General features: G+C 32.8%; 1 pseudogene; it reads right to left on the reverse strand.

Annotated features, from left to right (window-relative positions):
• The window catches only part of LOC108288214, a 74194-nt pseudogene that overhangs the window by 30748 nt on the left and 25796 nt on the right, over nucleotides 1–17650 (reverse strand).

Below are 17650 nucleotides of genomic sequence, written 5' to 3' on the forward strand. Positions count from 1 at the left end.
TTCCACAATGGTTGAACTAATTTACACTCCCACCAACAGTGTAAAAGTGTTCCTATTTCTCCACATCCTCTCCAGCATCTGTTGTCTCCAAATTTTTTTAATGATCGCCACTCTAACTGGTGTGAGATGGTATCTCAATGTTGTTTTGATTTGCATTTCTCTGATAACCAGTGATGATGAGCATTTTTTCATATGTTTGTTGGCCTCATGTATGTCTTTTTTTGTAAAGCATCTGTTCATATCCTTAGCTAAAATAGACAAATGTGACCTAATCAAACTCCACAGCTTCTGCACAGCAAAATAAACAGTTATTAGAGTGAATCGGCAACCAACAGAATGGGAAGAAATTTTTGCAGTTTACCCATCTGACAAAGGGCTGATATCCAGAATTTACAAATAACTAAAACAGATTTACAAGAAAAAAACTAACAAGTCCACTCAAAAAAGGGGTTCAAATTTTAACAGCAACATTGAAATAATTTTCAAACTCTGAGCATAGCCTCAGATATATCAATATACGTATTTAGCACACAATTCAATGGAATATGAGGAGTTGAATCTTCAGGATCAATCAACTATGGTGAGGTTAAAAAAGATTTTCATTTTTTTGAAGTAAAAGTGATTGTCTCAAAAAAATCTGTATAATATCAGCTCAGAGATTTACTGACTGTGGAGAAAATGAAGAGAGAAAATATGAGATGTAGAAAGAATATAAACAGGAGATCAAGACCATCCTGGCTAACATGGTGAAACTCCATCTCTACTAAAAATAAAAAAATTAAAAAAATTAGCTTGGGGTGGTGACACGTGCCTGTAATCCCAGCTACTCAGGAGGCTGAGGCAGGAGAATCAGCTGAATCAGGGAGTCGTAGGTTGCAGTGAGCCAAGAGTGTGCCACTGTACTCCAGCCTGGCTGCAGAGTGAGACTGTGTCTCAAAATTAAAAATAAAATAAAATAAAATAAAATGAAAAGAAAAATTATAAACATTAATGATATAGTTAATGATGAACTAATATGTGTTCAAAGCTTTTGGTTTTACGTGTCATTTTAACATACACCATCCCACTGTTTCTCCATAGCAAACTTCTTAAGTTTGCATCTCATCAAAACACATTTGATGAGAAAATATTTTAAGTATTCAAATTTTACTGATTTATACTGAGGATCAGAGATTAAATGACTACACTAAGGTCATAAGCAGTGTACAAGGATTTAAATTTAAGTGCTTATCTCAAAACTTGCCTTTTTAAAATTAAACAAAACTGCCTTTATTATACTTTAGAGTCATCAAATCAATACCATTCCTCAAAAGAGAAAATTGAGACTAGTCTGTAGGTCTCTAACACTCAAGCCAGGCAAATGTTTATTTCAACATTATGCAGCTTATTCCAACATATTATTTATCTTAAAAGATCAGCTGAAAATGAGTATAAAATGAGAATTTAACCTACAAATAGTATTTTCTGTGCATTAGAATTTCTAACATAGAAGACATTTTCAAAATAAGTTATATAAAACTGAAAATATTAAAACAGATTTCCTTATACTTTAAACTTAAAATAATTTCTGAGTTTCTTTTAATTTCTTCTTGTGATCATGACAAATGAAATATATTTTTAAATAGTATTAAGGATCATCTGTACCTTTTTAAGCTAAGTGACGTTAATTTTATCTTTCTATGTGACAAAGCAAAGTTAATCATTTCCAATTTTGCAAGAATCTGCCATGTGCCAGCAAATGTTCCTATTATAATTATTCATAACACTTGAAGAGACATTCAGGATGTTATTCATCAGCCAATTCAATTTTCTTGGATTCTAACATTCCATTTTAATTTAATATGAATGATGGTTTCTCAGCATGGTCAGCAAAAGACATTTTGTATAATCAGTTAGCAATGTAGGAAAAGAAATGACACTAGGTTATTCATTCTTATTGACTACATAGCACTTCAGATATTTAACTAACAATTTCTCTACTTGATATAGAACAACTGTAAAGTTAATGTAGTGGGAATATTTAGCAATCTGTTTAATTATTATTTGGAGCAAAATTTAAAATATCAATATAGACGCAGCCATAAAAAACGATGAGTTCATGTCCTTCATAAGGACATGGATGAATCTGGAAACCACCATTCTCAGCAAACTGACACAAGAACAGAAAACCAAACACCGCATGTTATCACTCATAGGCAGGTGTTGAACAATTAGAACACAGGGACACATGGAGGGGAGCAACACACACTGCGGTCAGTGTGGGTGGGTAAGGGAGGGACAGCAGGGAAGAGAAGTTTGGGGGGGATAATGAGGGGAAAAATACCAGATATCGTTGATGGGGGGATGAAGGCAGCAAACCACGTTGCCATGTATGCACCTATGCAACAATCTTGCATGATCTGCAAATGTACCCCAGAACCTAAAGTACAATTAAAAAATAAATTTTTACACCATCATTAAAAAAAAAAAGAAATAATTCTGATATTTCTTTAAAAATACTCAATATTGCAAATTTCCACATAGTTCATTTGTAAAGTAATATACAACAATTTGGCATGTTTGTTGTTATGACTGACAGTCAAATGATCAAAGTGATTCTACGTGAAACTCCTAATATGCCTATTTATGGTTCTGGGACTTGACTACTGGTCTAACATCATCAAATTTGTAGCATGCTGGTCAAGGGAATTGGGAAGCTGAAAAACCATTCAGATATTTATTTCTTGTATGAAACTATGTCTAAATAGTTCTCATTTATTTTTTAATTCAAGGAATTAAATTTATATATAAGATAAGATTTTCCTCACTTAGATAATATAATTTGAGTTGATTACAATAACAACTGTTACCATGTTGAAGATGATAAGCCAAGACCTCAAAGGGACTAGGATTTTGGCTACCTATGAAGTGATAAAGGGATCATAGTACCGTAGATTTATTCTAAGTTTCTATTATTGTTGAAGTGTTTGATATTTTTAATTTCTTGAGGGAATTAGAAAAACACACCTAAATCCTGAAATTTTTGATTTGAAAACACTTGAATTAAACATTTACTGAACTACTAATTTACAAAGAAATGCAATGTCCTATAAGACATTGTAGTGAACACATAACAGTGTATCCATTGCACCTGTCCTGCCATATTAAATCTAGTGGACAAGATCAGATAGGAAGAGTTCTTGAAGTTCAAACACTTAGGGATTAGTTCCACAGAAATTGATGTGGTGGAGTGTCAAATGGATAGAATTACCTTTCCCCTTCTATCCAGGTCCATTTATAATGTGATTCCTTTTAACTTCTCTCATTAACAGGTACAGTTTATTTCTTCATCCTTCAAATGTGCATTGGCCTGTGATAGCTTGAGCCAATAGAAGTTGGCAGAAGAGAAGATGTTTTATGTTTCCACTTTCTTTTTAAGACCTGGCAATGCAATCATTTGAACAAGACTAGAACAGTTTTCTGAAAAGTGAGCTACCACACAGCAGAAAATCAAAGCAGCCAATACCAAGCTAACTCTCAGAAGCAGACCCATTTAATTGATCATCAGCTTATAGTAAATGCAAGCAAGAGAGGCCCAGGTGTAAACAAAAGAACCATGCAACTGGAACACATTAAAAGCAACAATAAATGGTCATTGTATTAAGCCACTAGGTTGTGGAGTCGCTTGTACAGCAAAATATTGTAGAGATCAGTAAAATAATCTTAAATGTGTCAGACTGTACACTTGAAATTTAGAGACAGATGCCCAGAGGTGAAAAAGATGCATCAGAAAAATAACTTCAGTTTTGACTAATACTACAGAAAATATGTCTAGAAATAAAATAACATTAACTTGATTTTGTATTATCTGCTGATGTTTTTAATAGATTAGTTTTTTTAAGGTTGAGATTTACATTGAGAAAAAAGTTCAGAGTTCCCCTATATTCCACACCCACTTCCCTCATTGTAAAAATCTTATAATATCATGTTATAATTAATGAAATAATAGTGATACATTATTATTAACCAAAGTTCATACTTTATTCATATTCTCTTAGTTTAACCTTAAATCCTTTTCCTGTTTCTCAGTTACATCCAAGATACTACATTTTATTTAGTCATCTGGTCTTGTTAGGTTTGTCTTGGTTGTGGTAGTATTTCTGACTTTTTTGCTTGTGATGAATTGGACTGTGTCCAGGAATACAGGGTGTGTATTTTGCAGAGGGCCTATGCTTTGGAATTTGTCAAGGGTTTTGCATCCTAGTTTACTGTGGTTATAGGTTTGGGGGCAGATATTCACAGAAGTGTCATTTCAGTATATCCATACCTACTTATAAGCATAATATCAGGGTATCAAAATGATTTTTCACGGTTGATATAGACCTTAGTCACCTGTATGAGATAGTGTTTCTCAAGATCTTGTGATGTAAAGTATTTCTCTTCTCCCTTCCCATACAGTCATTCTTAGAAAGAAATCACTAGGCATGGTCCATCCTGAAGGGATGAAGGCTTATGCTCCCCCACCACTTTAGGACAGAGCATATAAATACATCATGTGAAATTCTTCTGCATGAGAGACTTGTCTCTTCTCCCATTATTTATTTATTCAGGAATTTATTTATATCAGTATGAATTTGTGGATATTTATTTTATAATTTGAATTAAAAGCCAATAATATTTATTTTGTTACTCAAATGTTTTCTGCTTTGGCCATTAGGAAATCTTTCTGTTGGCTCCTACTTTCCTTTACTACCCCCTCATGAAAGTAGCTTGGTTTTGCTGAGGGGGGCTTCCTTACTTTCTTGTGCAACAGGATGCTCAAGCCTCATCTTCCATATATATATATATATATATATATATATATATATATACACACACATATATATATATATATTTTGTCTCAGTCTTAGAATCAGCCATTCGTCCAAGGAGCTTTTTTATTATAGAATGTCATTAGAAGCTAATATCTGAGTGCTGGATACATTTGTGGCTACTTGGATGCCATTGCTTCTGGGTTTTCTTAACTACCAGAGCAAGAAAACTTGGTATAGACAGACAGACAGACAGATAAGATAGATAGATAGATAGATAGATAGATAGATAGATAGATAGAAGATAGACAGATGATAGATCAATAAATATAGACCAATAGATAGATGATAGACCTATATTTATACACCTATAAATATTGCTATGCATAACTATCTGCATCTACTTTATATGAAACATGAATCCACACTGATGTCTCCAGGTCTACTGCATTACCACATAGATCATTCTAGATCCTTCCCCCTGCTTACATGTAAACCCTAACTCCAACAGAAGCCTGTCTGCAACAGTATTCCATTCATGTATTGGCTCATTTCCAGTATACATGTACATTATAGCAGATATAGAATCATTAACCTGTATTTCCTCCACTTAAAAGACCTTATTTAATAACTCTTCACTTGACTACTCATTATTCTTTAGCACATGCCCTGACTCTTCAAGATGAGCTGCTATAATCCTTTCTTCTATGCAAACCTCTCTTCTCTGGTCCTTTCTATCAAATTATCCTGATTATTTACAACATGCCACTTTTTAAAATTTGAAAGTGTCGTGTTTGCTAAATAGTACATTCTAAATTCTTTTTTTCCCCCTTCTACTAGTCGTAACCTGAATGAGAGATCCAGGTCATCATTGTGCATCCCTAGGTTAAATCTAGGTCAGTGACTATAGTACACCTGTCACAGATTAACAATCAAAGCTTTATAACTGAACTACCGCGTGAATGACCAAAATAAATACAATAACATTGCTCCAAAACATATAATTTAGAGCTAATATAAAGCACATTGCAGCCAATTTTCAGCATTTTCTAGCTTTTTCTGCTTTTTTATTTATTCTTTTTTATTTCAGTAGCACAATGGGATGCGTGCCTGCACAAGCGCTGGTGGGGCAGGTGAGGTGAAGTCGGCCTGTGTGCACACCCGGGCAAAGCACTGGGTTGGTGGCCATGGGTACGTTTGTGCCTACAAATCAGAGGGGCCAGGCTATGGTGGGAGGATGGTGTAGGTGGGCTGGTGCGTGCCAGCAGGGTCTGCTCTGCTGGAGCTCTCCAAGGGTCAGATGTGGTCTGCCTCTGCCAGCCAAGAAGTTATGATGAGGTTCCCTGGTGGGCATTCAAGATTGTGCTGTAAGTAGGTGCAGCCAAGCTGGGGCCTTGGGAGAGACCAGCAGGCAAGATGGTGCTCAGATCAAACCAGATACGTCTCATGGCCAAGAGAGCCCTGCTCTGCATAGATCTGACAGTCACCCTAACGCTAAAGTCTCCTAGAGGAGCCTATCCAGCCTTGGTGGTTGGGCATCCCTGGCCCTGCTCCACTGCAGATGTTCCCACCTCACACCCTCTGGGTTCCACACAGGCTGGAGTCCTGCCCCTACCACCTCTTCAAGCAGCTCTCCCTGCCAGTTCAAGTATCCGTGGTGGTCATGGCATCTCCTGATGTTAAGATTCCAGAGGTCTGTGGTGAGAGCACGCCACTCCTTTTGTGTTCAACTCACCTCTTCCCCAGAAGCCACTGGGGGCCAGGAACAAGCGTTCGGTAGCCATGTACAGGGTTCCCTGCTTCCTCCTTCAGCCTCACATCTGCGTCCTCCCTCCATCCACTCTCAATGCCTTTCCTCTGAAGATCTGCTGGGTATGTGACAGTCTTCCCAATGTCCTGGTCTCATCATGGGAGGTGTTCCTCCTGGCCAGTTAGCTGGTCTATCTCCTAGTGTTTTCTCCACAGAAATCAACAGTATGTGTAGCAATTATGCTCAAAGCAAAAACCCTGACACATTTTCTGCCTGTATCTGCTTCTGACCTCCATTTAGTTTTTCAGTCTCTAAGTAGTCCTCACTAAGTTGTCAGCTTATTGTTTCACTTAAAATTATAATTTAAACTATTTTTTAGTCACTTTGGTTGGTTTCAGAGGTACCATCTATTAGGGAACCAACTTTGTCTCGGAATGACAGAAGCAAAAGTTCACCCTGACTCTTTGATCTGTCATTAGGGCCTCTTAATAGACATTTTACTTCTGTGTAAATGACAAACCAGCAATGTGATTGTCTTGCTTAGTCATTATGCATCAAGTTTAACAGTTTAAACTCTTCTTTGCTTTATTTAGTAGAAAACTTTAAGTTCTTGAAAACCATCTTGCCATGATTGAAATCCTAAATAGAATAAATAAGACATATTTTATAATATTAATACAAACCTACTAATTTGTATGGCACATAAGTCTTTAATCTAATTAACTAATTAATTGGTAGCATGGGATATTCTGCTTGTGAAGTGGAGTTCATTTGGGTCATGGTAATTTCTATGCTGAAAAAGGTAGACATAATTTTTTTTTTCACGTGCCTCCACCCTAAAGTGTACTATAACATATTCCCCTTTTATTTTAGAATCACAGTAAATGCTGGCCACCAGTGAACAGTCACAGACCTAAAAACATAGTCACGTTATTTGGTATATGGCTTCCTTAGTTCATTAACTATATCTTTAAAGGCTGTGTTGGCATGCTTAGCATATCCAGAAAGTAATTTATTTATAAAATGGAATATAGAAACAGTAATTGGATATAGAAAACAAAACTTTAATTCACCTGGTGATTTAATTTGTTCTTTCATATAGGCAGATAGTTCTAATTTTACATATATGTTTGTTTAATTCTTGTTTGAGATTTCAAGTCTATAAATGTTTTGTTTTTTCTAAGAAGAGATCATAGAGTGTTCTCCCTCTTGGGATAGTAGTGTTTCAACAGGAAAAAATTTTGCTTCTTGCATCATTAAATATGCCAGGAAAATCAAACGAAATAGGAAATTACCTAAAACACAATAATTTTCTTGTCATTCCACCTTTGCATAAAGAAATAACTCTGGAGGATATAAGGCAGATGAATAGTATGTGATTAATTTTGATGCAGTTAAATACTCCATTTACCATAAAATCAAAGAGAAAAAGATAAATATTAACATAAATGTATTATAGAACTGAGAGAGGACCTCTAGTCCAATTATTCTTTGACATTTTTGCTATGATATAACAGAATTATCTTTCCTCAATACTAGATTTCTCTAAATAATTACATTTATATTCTTCAATTAAAAACCTGGAATAGAATTTCAATTCTTTGTATTGCCATGAACCATTCCACTCTACTGTCTAGCTTAATGATTCATCACTATTTGAATACATTCTCTAGGTAAAGTTGGATTTAAAATTTTTGAATACGCCATACTATTTCTTTGTGTCATCCGGATGAGAAAATCTTGGTTTTATTTCCACTTTATAGCCATACAAATAATTTTTAAAAACTTGAAAGTCATCTCTTTTTTATTATTTCTCTTACCTATTCATTACTTTTTCCATTACAATCCATAACTTGTGGCTTGCATTTTTTTTCATATATTTCATTCCCTTCTAGTAGAATTTGCTATTTAAATATTGTTTCCTCACTATGTAATATAGTTGAGGGTCACTCTTTGAGTAAATGAATGCCATGCAAATGGATTTCCATTAAAGGGAGCAAATTTTTTTTAATGTACAGTCTAATTTGATGAATATGTGCAATGCAGGAGATGCTCTGATATGCATCAGTAATTTAATGCTACTTTGACACAGTTCCTGACTATAAGAGATATAAGAGGCACACAGTGATCTCGTACTCACACACACACACACACACACACACAAAGACACACTCAGAGCTTACGCTAGACTATAATATATTTAAAGATAGGGAGATGCACAGTATTCAATGGTTTAAAACATCTCACTATAGATGATTGACCAGGATCATGCAGAAAAGTAAAAGTGTGACTGAATGAGAAAAAGAACACTAATTTCTTTCTGATTGTACAAGCCAGACAAATAAGTTGACTGAGAAAGACTACAGGGAGAGAGTAAACGATGCACTTCCTGAAATATAGACATAATTCAATGATATAGTTCTTCCTCAACAAGTATATTCTACTTTAACTCAGAAATTCTTGCGGTCAGCAAAATAAATGAATTGAGTTTTATTACAAAAGAAGGACATGAAAACTAGGACCACAAGATATACATTTCTATGCCCACCATTGGCAGCAATAAAAATGTCTAAGATATTAAGTGTAGGAAAAAGATTTTAAAATGGGCAATTCTTATTCATTGAAAATGATAATGTAGATTGGTACAAACTCTTTGGAAAAGATTTGGAGTTATCTTGAAAAGGTGAGCATTTACAAACTTTTAAAACAGATATTATACTATTAAGCATATGGCTTAGAAAAAAATTATCTGTTCACCAAGAGACATGTACAAAATATCTGATTGCACATTTCACAATAGCTAAAAAATACACCAACCTGGAAATAAGGCAAAACTTCACTCACTTCAGGTGAGTTAGTGACTTTAATATTTGCACGTAATGGAATATTTAAAGCAGTGGAAATCAATGAACAACCTACTACAATAGCAACATGGATGAGTTGTAGAGACATAGTATTAAGTGAAATAAATAATTGCAGAATGTTACGTAATGCCAGTTTTAAAAGCTCTAGACAAAGAAACACAAAACACTGTATTTTTTAGGAAACTAGATGTTTGAAAAAAACATATTTTAAATGCAAGTAAGTCATGAACATAAAATTATAGATATTAATTTATCTTTTTAAGAAAGCAAGACATAGTAATAAAAATTAGGTCTAGGCTGCAAGAACCCTGAAATATTCTTATTATTTTTATTGTTATGTTTCGTATTTATATTCTTGTTTAATCATTTATATTAATGTTGCAAATTTAAAAGTGAATATCCAGAATATAAGGAAGTCTTTAAATAGACATTTTACCTGTATGTAAATAAAAAACCCAAAATAAAAATTAGTTGTTCAATAAAATTAAATGAGTTGTTCAATAAAATTCAATTAAATGAGTTATTCAATAAAATTCAATTAAATGAGTTGTTCAATAAAAAATAATAATACAATTTTTATGCTACAGTTTTGGTGTCTATGGGCTCCTTGATAACAACAAAGAAAGAACAACTATACTCAATATCCTTTAAAAATTAGAAGTACAAATACTTCCAGATAGCATCCACCATCACAACAACAACAACAAAACCAGGTGATGTATCTCCAGAAAACCTGCTCTAAAGAAATAAAAATTATTCAGGCAAATTATCATTAAGAAGGAAATACAAACTTGTAAGAATTGATGAAGGGAAACAAAGACTTAAGTATGAGTTTTAAAAATAAAATTTATGGCCAGGTGCAGTGGCTCACGCCTGTAATCCCAGCACTTTGGGAGGCCCAGTGGGGTGGATCACAAGGTCAAGAGATTGAGACCATTCTGGCCAACATGGTAAAACCCCATCTCTACTAAAAACACAAAAGTTAGCTGGGTGTGGTGGCATGTACCTGTAATCACAGCTACTTGGGAGGCTGAGACAGGAGAACCACTTGAACCTGGGAGGCAGAGGTTGTAGTGAGCCAAGATCACATCACTGCACTCCAGCCTGATGACAGAGTGAGACTCCACCTCAAANAAAAAAAAAAAAAAAAAAAAAAAAAAAAAAAAAAAAAAAAGAAATGAAACGTTGACAGTACCAGACAAATAAAAAACTCTAGGGAATTCTAAATACCAACTAAAATGCATGAATACAATGATGCAAGGTATAAAAATTAAATATAATTTGTGTGTAAGATTTAACACTTTGGGGAATGTTTGAAAGCAATAATTTTTATCAACGAAGTGAATAATCCATGTTGTAAATCTTGAGTCACTAAAGCACAATAAAACATGCATAAATAAAGGAAAATGGACTGAGAGTATTTTATTTATCTAAAGGAAGGCATGATGGAGTAAAACAAATTTAAAACTGATACATCAACTGGGAAACAAGTGATAAAATGACAGATATTAATGGATGGCAGAATATGTACCCTAAAATATGCCATTTGAGTATAAGGATTATTTTGAGCTAAAGGCACTTCCAGAATAGCAAATGTAAAAATGGCATTCTAATCTCTTTTCATACTGGAAAGAAGATATAAAAATTCCCATGTGAGAGATGTAATCCCCCTACCAGAAGAAAATAAATATTCTTGGCTGAAAAGTCATGGCCAAGTGAATTCTGTACAGATCTTGTTAGAACAATTATTTTCTTGTGACAATATTGCTATTTATCATCAAATGTATCGAGAGATTGGGTTAATCCCTCCTCATTATGTATTATTCTTCATTTTACTGAAAATGTCTGGTCTGAGGAAGAACTGGACCTAGCTAGCCATCAGCTGTTTTCTGTGTTACAGAGTTATGCATGAGCTTATCAAAAGATACAAGTAGCAGGGGATCAAGGGGGAAATAGAGTAATTAAATTAATACAAGACTATGAAAATGTATATGGTGATTTTCCCAGGAAAATTTGATTTAAAAAATTTCTTCCACATGTCAAAAAAACCTTTATTTACTTTATAACAGACTCTTAATGCTTTATTTTCAAATGCCTTTGGAGCAGGTGCTCTCTGAACTGAAGTTTTCTGGCCCTTCTGAGCTTTTGGAAGAGGCACTGCCTTCTGGCCTGTTGCTCCCTGGGAAGGAACCTTGTAGGCTGGAGCCTTCTTTTGACCTATAGGCAGGTCATCTTTTTTTGCTGGAACTTCAACAGCAGCTGCAGAAGCTGCAGTAGCACCTTTATCAGCAGGTGCTTTTTTGGGAGAAGTTACCAGGACAGCTGTCTTTTGAAGCTTGTTAATTCCATTCTTGATTATTCTGTTCCTCATTTTCTTTGCATTCATGACTTTAAAATTATCGAAATCTGTCATCTTGGCTTTCCTTTCTATGGCTTCAATCTTCCTTTCCCACCTGTGGCTGCCCATTTTATTTTGGCATTGGCCTTCTGCCGGGCTTGTCGGACATACTTCTGGAGCGTGCTATGTAGGAACTTGAGGATGAAGTCAGTGAGTTGCATGCTTTTAAAGGAGCAGCCTGTCTCCTTACCCTAGTTGCAATGTCCATCAACCAAAGCCCTGTTTTGAATAACATTTACAATCAGGATCAGCTTTCTGACATGAGGTCCAAAAGAGACTGAGGCCACCTGGCCGACCTCTGATGCACCTAAACACAAACACCTTATGTAAATCTATCCCTACTCTAGACCCCTTCAAATGTTAGGGATGTTAGCATTAGGGTACTATTTCTGCATTTGTTCTATAATGGTACACACAATGTAAGCATTCTAAAAGATAGGATCATTTTGCTTTAAGGAGTCTGTGACCAGATACCGGAAGTAGAATTTTTTCATTGTTTTCTAGCATCATATTTTATCATTAAAAGATAACATCAGCTTGATTATTTTTATTTTTACCCTAAGGGATGATTTATTTTGTTTGTCTAATGTCTGAAAATTTATTTCTCTCTCCTTGAAATTTAACAATTTAAATGATTTATTTTTAAAAGCAAAACAAAACAATACATTTCTCTCAAATCAATATTCATCTCACATGACTTCTTGTGCCATATCTTCAATATTATGCATGTAAATATATTTCCTAATTGTTTTTGTTGATCCTTTAGAAGTGCATTACCTCATATACAAGCTGTTATTTTGTTTTCTTTAAATTTATGTACTGGTCTTATGTTTAGCGTAATATTAATGTAGCTAAACTTTTAAAAAATTATTATTTTGAGACAGACTCTCACTTTGTCACACAGGCTGGAGTGCAGTAGGGCAATCTCAGCTCACTGCAACCTCCGGCCCCCCAGGTTCAAGGGGTTCTTCTGCCTCAGGCTCCTGAATAGCTGAGATTACAGGTTTGCAACACCATCTAAGTTTTGTATTTTTAGTAAAGGTGGGGTTTCACCATGTTGACCAGGCTGGTCTCGAATTCCTGACCTCAGGTGATCCACCTGCCTCAGCCTCCCAAAGTGCTGAGATTACAGGCGAGAGGCACAGCAACCAGCCTTAAAACTTTTTATGAATGATTTCCATTATTTGAAATGTGATGAGACTCTCTAGATGAATTAGCTTGTGGTTATTGTTATCCTTAATATTGAGTATCAACTTGATTGGATTGAAGGATGCAAAGTATTGTTCCTGAGTGTGTCTGTGACAATGTTGCCAAAGGAGATTAACCTTTAAGTCAGTGGAGTGGGAAAGGCCGACCCAGGCTCAATTTGGTTGGCACAATCTAATCAGCTGCAGCACAGTCAGAATAAAAGCAGGCTAGACAGGTTTAATCTTCTGGCCTACATCTTTCTCCCGGACTGGATGCTTCCTGCCCTTCAACATTGGACTCCAAGTTCTTCAGCTTTGGCACTAGGATGGCTTCCTTGCCCCTTAGCCTGAAAACTATCTATTTTGGGAACTCACCTTGTGATCCTGTAAGTCAATACACCTTAATAAACTCACCTCTCTATATACATCTATCCAATTTACGCTGTCCCTCTAGAGAACCCTAATATAGTTATTTTTGTGACATTTCCTTGTGCACTTGAAAACAATAACCCCCCAGCCATTATTTATTCCATTGTTCTGTATATTAGAATGTCAAGTTGGCTAAATGAAATTTTAGCTATTATTTTTCTTTATTTTTATAACAACTTGCTCTAATACAAAGATCTGTATTAAAGTCTTCTACTATGGCTATGGATTTGTACACTTCTCTTTTAAATTTTGTATATTTTTGTAAAATAAATTTTAGAATCATATATTTGGATATACATATAATTAGAGCTAGAACTTCTTTCTTTTGAACTGAACCTCTTATTATTATGAAATGTCTGTTATTTTTTAATAAACTTATTATTAAAAGTTTATGGATAGTCTTATAATAATTCTGCTATATCAGTTATCTTTTTGTTGGTGTTTGCATGATAATTTGTTTCTCTTCTTTCACTTTCGACCTTTGTGTGTTTGTGTGTGTGTGTGTGTGTGTGTGTGTGTGAGTTTATTTGTTTGTTTTTCTATCAAAAATAGACAAACTGACCAAGTGAAGGAAAAAGAAAAAAAGAAGTGGTGGAGGAGGAGTCCAGCAACAAATTCCTTCATATACATTGTCTGACTTAAGCTTAAAGCACTACGCAAAGGTGTTAAAAGATGTTTTATTAAAATAAATGGTTCTATGTTGATTGCATAAATATAGGAAAAATGATTTCTAATATATTATTGAGAACATAAACAAAAAGCATCCTTTATGCATTACAGTCCTAAATCTGAAAGGTTAAACAAGAGAGCATTTAGGAGAAAAAAAAAAACAAAAAAACAGAAAAATAGTTTATGATATTGGTGTAACCAAATATGTATTACACAGGATATAAAAATGTTACACCCGGAAGATTAAAAAAATTTATGAATCAAAAATGTGACAACCAAAAAGAAAAAATAATAAAAAATATAGACAGCTACTCTAAAAGTAAGCTAATTAAATAGACAATAAATAATTTTAAGACTTGATGTTACCTAAGGAAAACAACTTATGTCTCAAAGCTATACAATATATCAAAGAGCTTTATGAGTAAAACAAAATAGAAAAAAAAAAAAGCATAATTTTAAGTGTTAGTGAGAAAATGAAGTAAAACAAATCTTATAAACTTAACACTTTAGAAAATGATTTGACACCTGGTAACCGCCTTGATACACATACCCCATATTTATTCTCTTATAGACATGAATAGTTCTAGTAAGATACCCAAAATAAATTTCTACATGTATTCATTAAGGGACAAATAAAATAATGTTTATAGCAATTTTTTATCTTACAAGCCTTGGAACAGTAAAACCCCAAAAGCATATCAATGGAATTATGGATAAATAAATTGTGGTATATTCATACAATAGACTACTATAAATAAATAAATAAATATAAATAAATATATATATATATCAAAAAGAATAACTGAATACAACTATATTCAAAAACATGGGTGAATCTTCCACACCTAATATTAAGCCAAAGAACACAAAACTCTTCATTCTGTGTAATTTATTTTTACATTATTTAAAAATGGGCCAGATAGATAAGTGCATATATCATATATATAATAAATATATACATAAGTGCATATATCACATATGTGGGCATGTATCATATATATGATATATATAAGTGCATGTATCATATATATGGTATATATGCACTTAATATATAATATATATCATAATATATATTCATATATATGACGTATATGATCATTATAATATATATTATATATTAAGTTCACATATTGCTATATATGATATATGCACTTATATATATCATATATGATATATGCACATATATATGATGTATGCACTTATATATAACATATATATATGCACTTGCATATATATATATATATACTTCTAGAAGTATATATATATATACTTCTAGAAGTCAGAATAGCAATTACCCTTGTCATATGGTGTAACTTAATATATATATTATATATCATATATATGATCGTATGTATGATATATGTGATCATATATCATATATATGATCATATATATGATATATGTGATCATATATCATATATATCATATATATGGTATATATGATCTATATAATAGATCATATATATTATATATATAATATATACCATATCATATAAAATATATACCATATATAATCATATATATGATATATATGATCATAATAGATAATCATATATATTAAGTTCCTATATATGCTATATATGATATATGCACTTATATATGTCATATATGATATATACACTTATATATAACATGTATATATATATGCACTTATATATAATATGCATATATATACTTCTAGAAGTCAGAATAGCAATTACACTTGTCATATGGTGTAACAGCTACAAGAAGATGACTGGTATATATTCAACTTGTTTTGACATAGGTGCTGATTACATGAGTATATTCACTTTGTGAAATATCATTGTGCTGAACACTTAACTTTAGAAACTACTGTTTGCTTACTATGTAACAATAAAATATGTAAAAAGAAAAAACAGTGTAGGTTTCCTATGACCCCATGTATTAATATTATAAAACATATGAAAAAGACAACTGATAAAGAACTTTTTATAATGATGAACTAGACTGTTGTTGATTCTATATTTACTAACCCAGTTGTGTCATATCTGCCCCTAGAATGCAGATTCTGTTTTTAACTAAGAAAATAAACATTTGAACTAAACCTAAGCAAATGTGAAAATATCTAATTTCAAAGGAAAGGTGTGTATTGGGAAATGAATATCCCCAGACATAATATATGTTTTCACCCAAAATAGTTCAGAAATCTTAATAGGATATATATATATATATATATATATATACAACTACAAAAACAGGCATAATAGCATTACTTGGCTGTGTTTTTTTAGCTTTACTCATAAACATACATAAGCAGTTCTTAAATTTTGCTGTTTTTCATTATTTTCTATTGAATAGCAATAGTTAGGGTCATTAAAATGAGAAAGATTTGGACTAAGTTGGACTAAGTTCAAGATTTCAGAGCAGACAGTTGCAAAATCACTGTTAAGAGTAAAGTGAACTCTGACTGACTTGTTCTTAACTGGCTTCGCAGCTACAGAACACAACATTATTCCCCCAGGTTAAATATTGCTGAAATGATTCTTACTAGCTCAGTAAGAGATTATATACTCTCTAAACTGAGAATTTCAAGTAAATTTCTACTTGACACATGAGTTGGATGTAAGCTTTGAAGAAATTATTTGGTATCTTAGGAACTTTTTTCCAGTCTAGTGAATGTGTCAGAGACCGATTGTTTACTGCTCACTTTTAGTAGACAGTTTATGAACTGTTTACTTAGTACAAGATAGTATAAGCTTTTCCAGCAACAAAATTTCCTATAGAATGTCTCCTCTAGGAAAAATGCATCAGGATCTTAACTATGAATGCTGAACAAGATTTAATTTTTTATACAAGCTATAGGTTTTTCAGACTATGTTACAGAAGTGATACGTCGGGGTTTTTATGTTTGTTTTTTATTTCGCTAAAATGAAAGTGACTACTACACACCATGACTACTGAAGAATAGAGTTTTCCAACATTATTCTTATTAGCTCATTTTTATTGTCAAGCCTTATTACTTTACAGTAATTCCACATGGTTCCTCAAGTTTGAATGTGATATATATTTCTCCAAATATATATTCCATAATTAAATAAAATATTTCACAAAAACATTCAATAAGGTACAAACTGAACACTTTATTGTTTCCTTACCATTGTGATAGATGCTAGATGCTAGAAATACACCAATATATGACGCAAAATTTAAACCCTAGAGAAATGTCTTTAGATGAAAATAATTATGTATGTAATTAGAATGTACTCATATATTCATATTCCATAGTTTATACTCATATATTCTATCCTTTCTATTTATAAATATATTTATATATATAATATACTATATGTAAATATATACTTATATATGTAATATATATTTATGCCTAATAGATACTATATATGGAAATATAAACTTGTTTACATCTAAAATATAAATATATAGCTATATAAGTGTATGTAATAAAAATATGTAAATAGATCTAATATATATCATTTATATATTATATAACATTTACATAAGTATATAAAAATATATATAAAATATAATTATATGAGCCTATGATATATTACAAAATAAGTGCTATAAATATCACAAAATGT

This window comes from Cebus imitator, unplaced genomic scaffold, assembly GCF_001604975.1.
Source record: "Cebus imitator isolate Cc_AM_T3 unplaced genomic scaffold, Cebus_imitator-1.0 Scaffold16, whole genome shotgun sequence".
NCBI classification, from domain to species: domain Eukaryota; kingdom Metazoa; phylum Chordata; class Mammalia; order Primates; family Cebidae; genus Cebus; species Cebus imitator.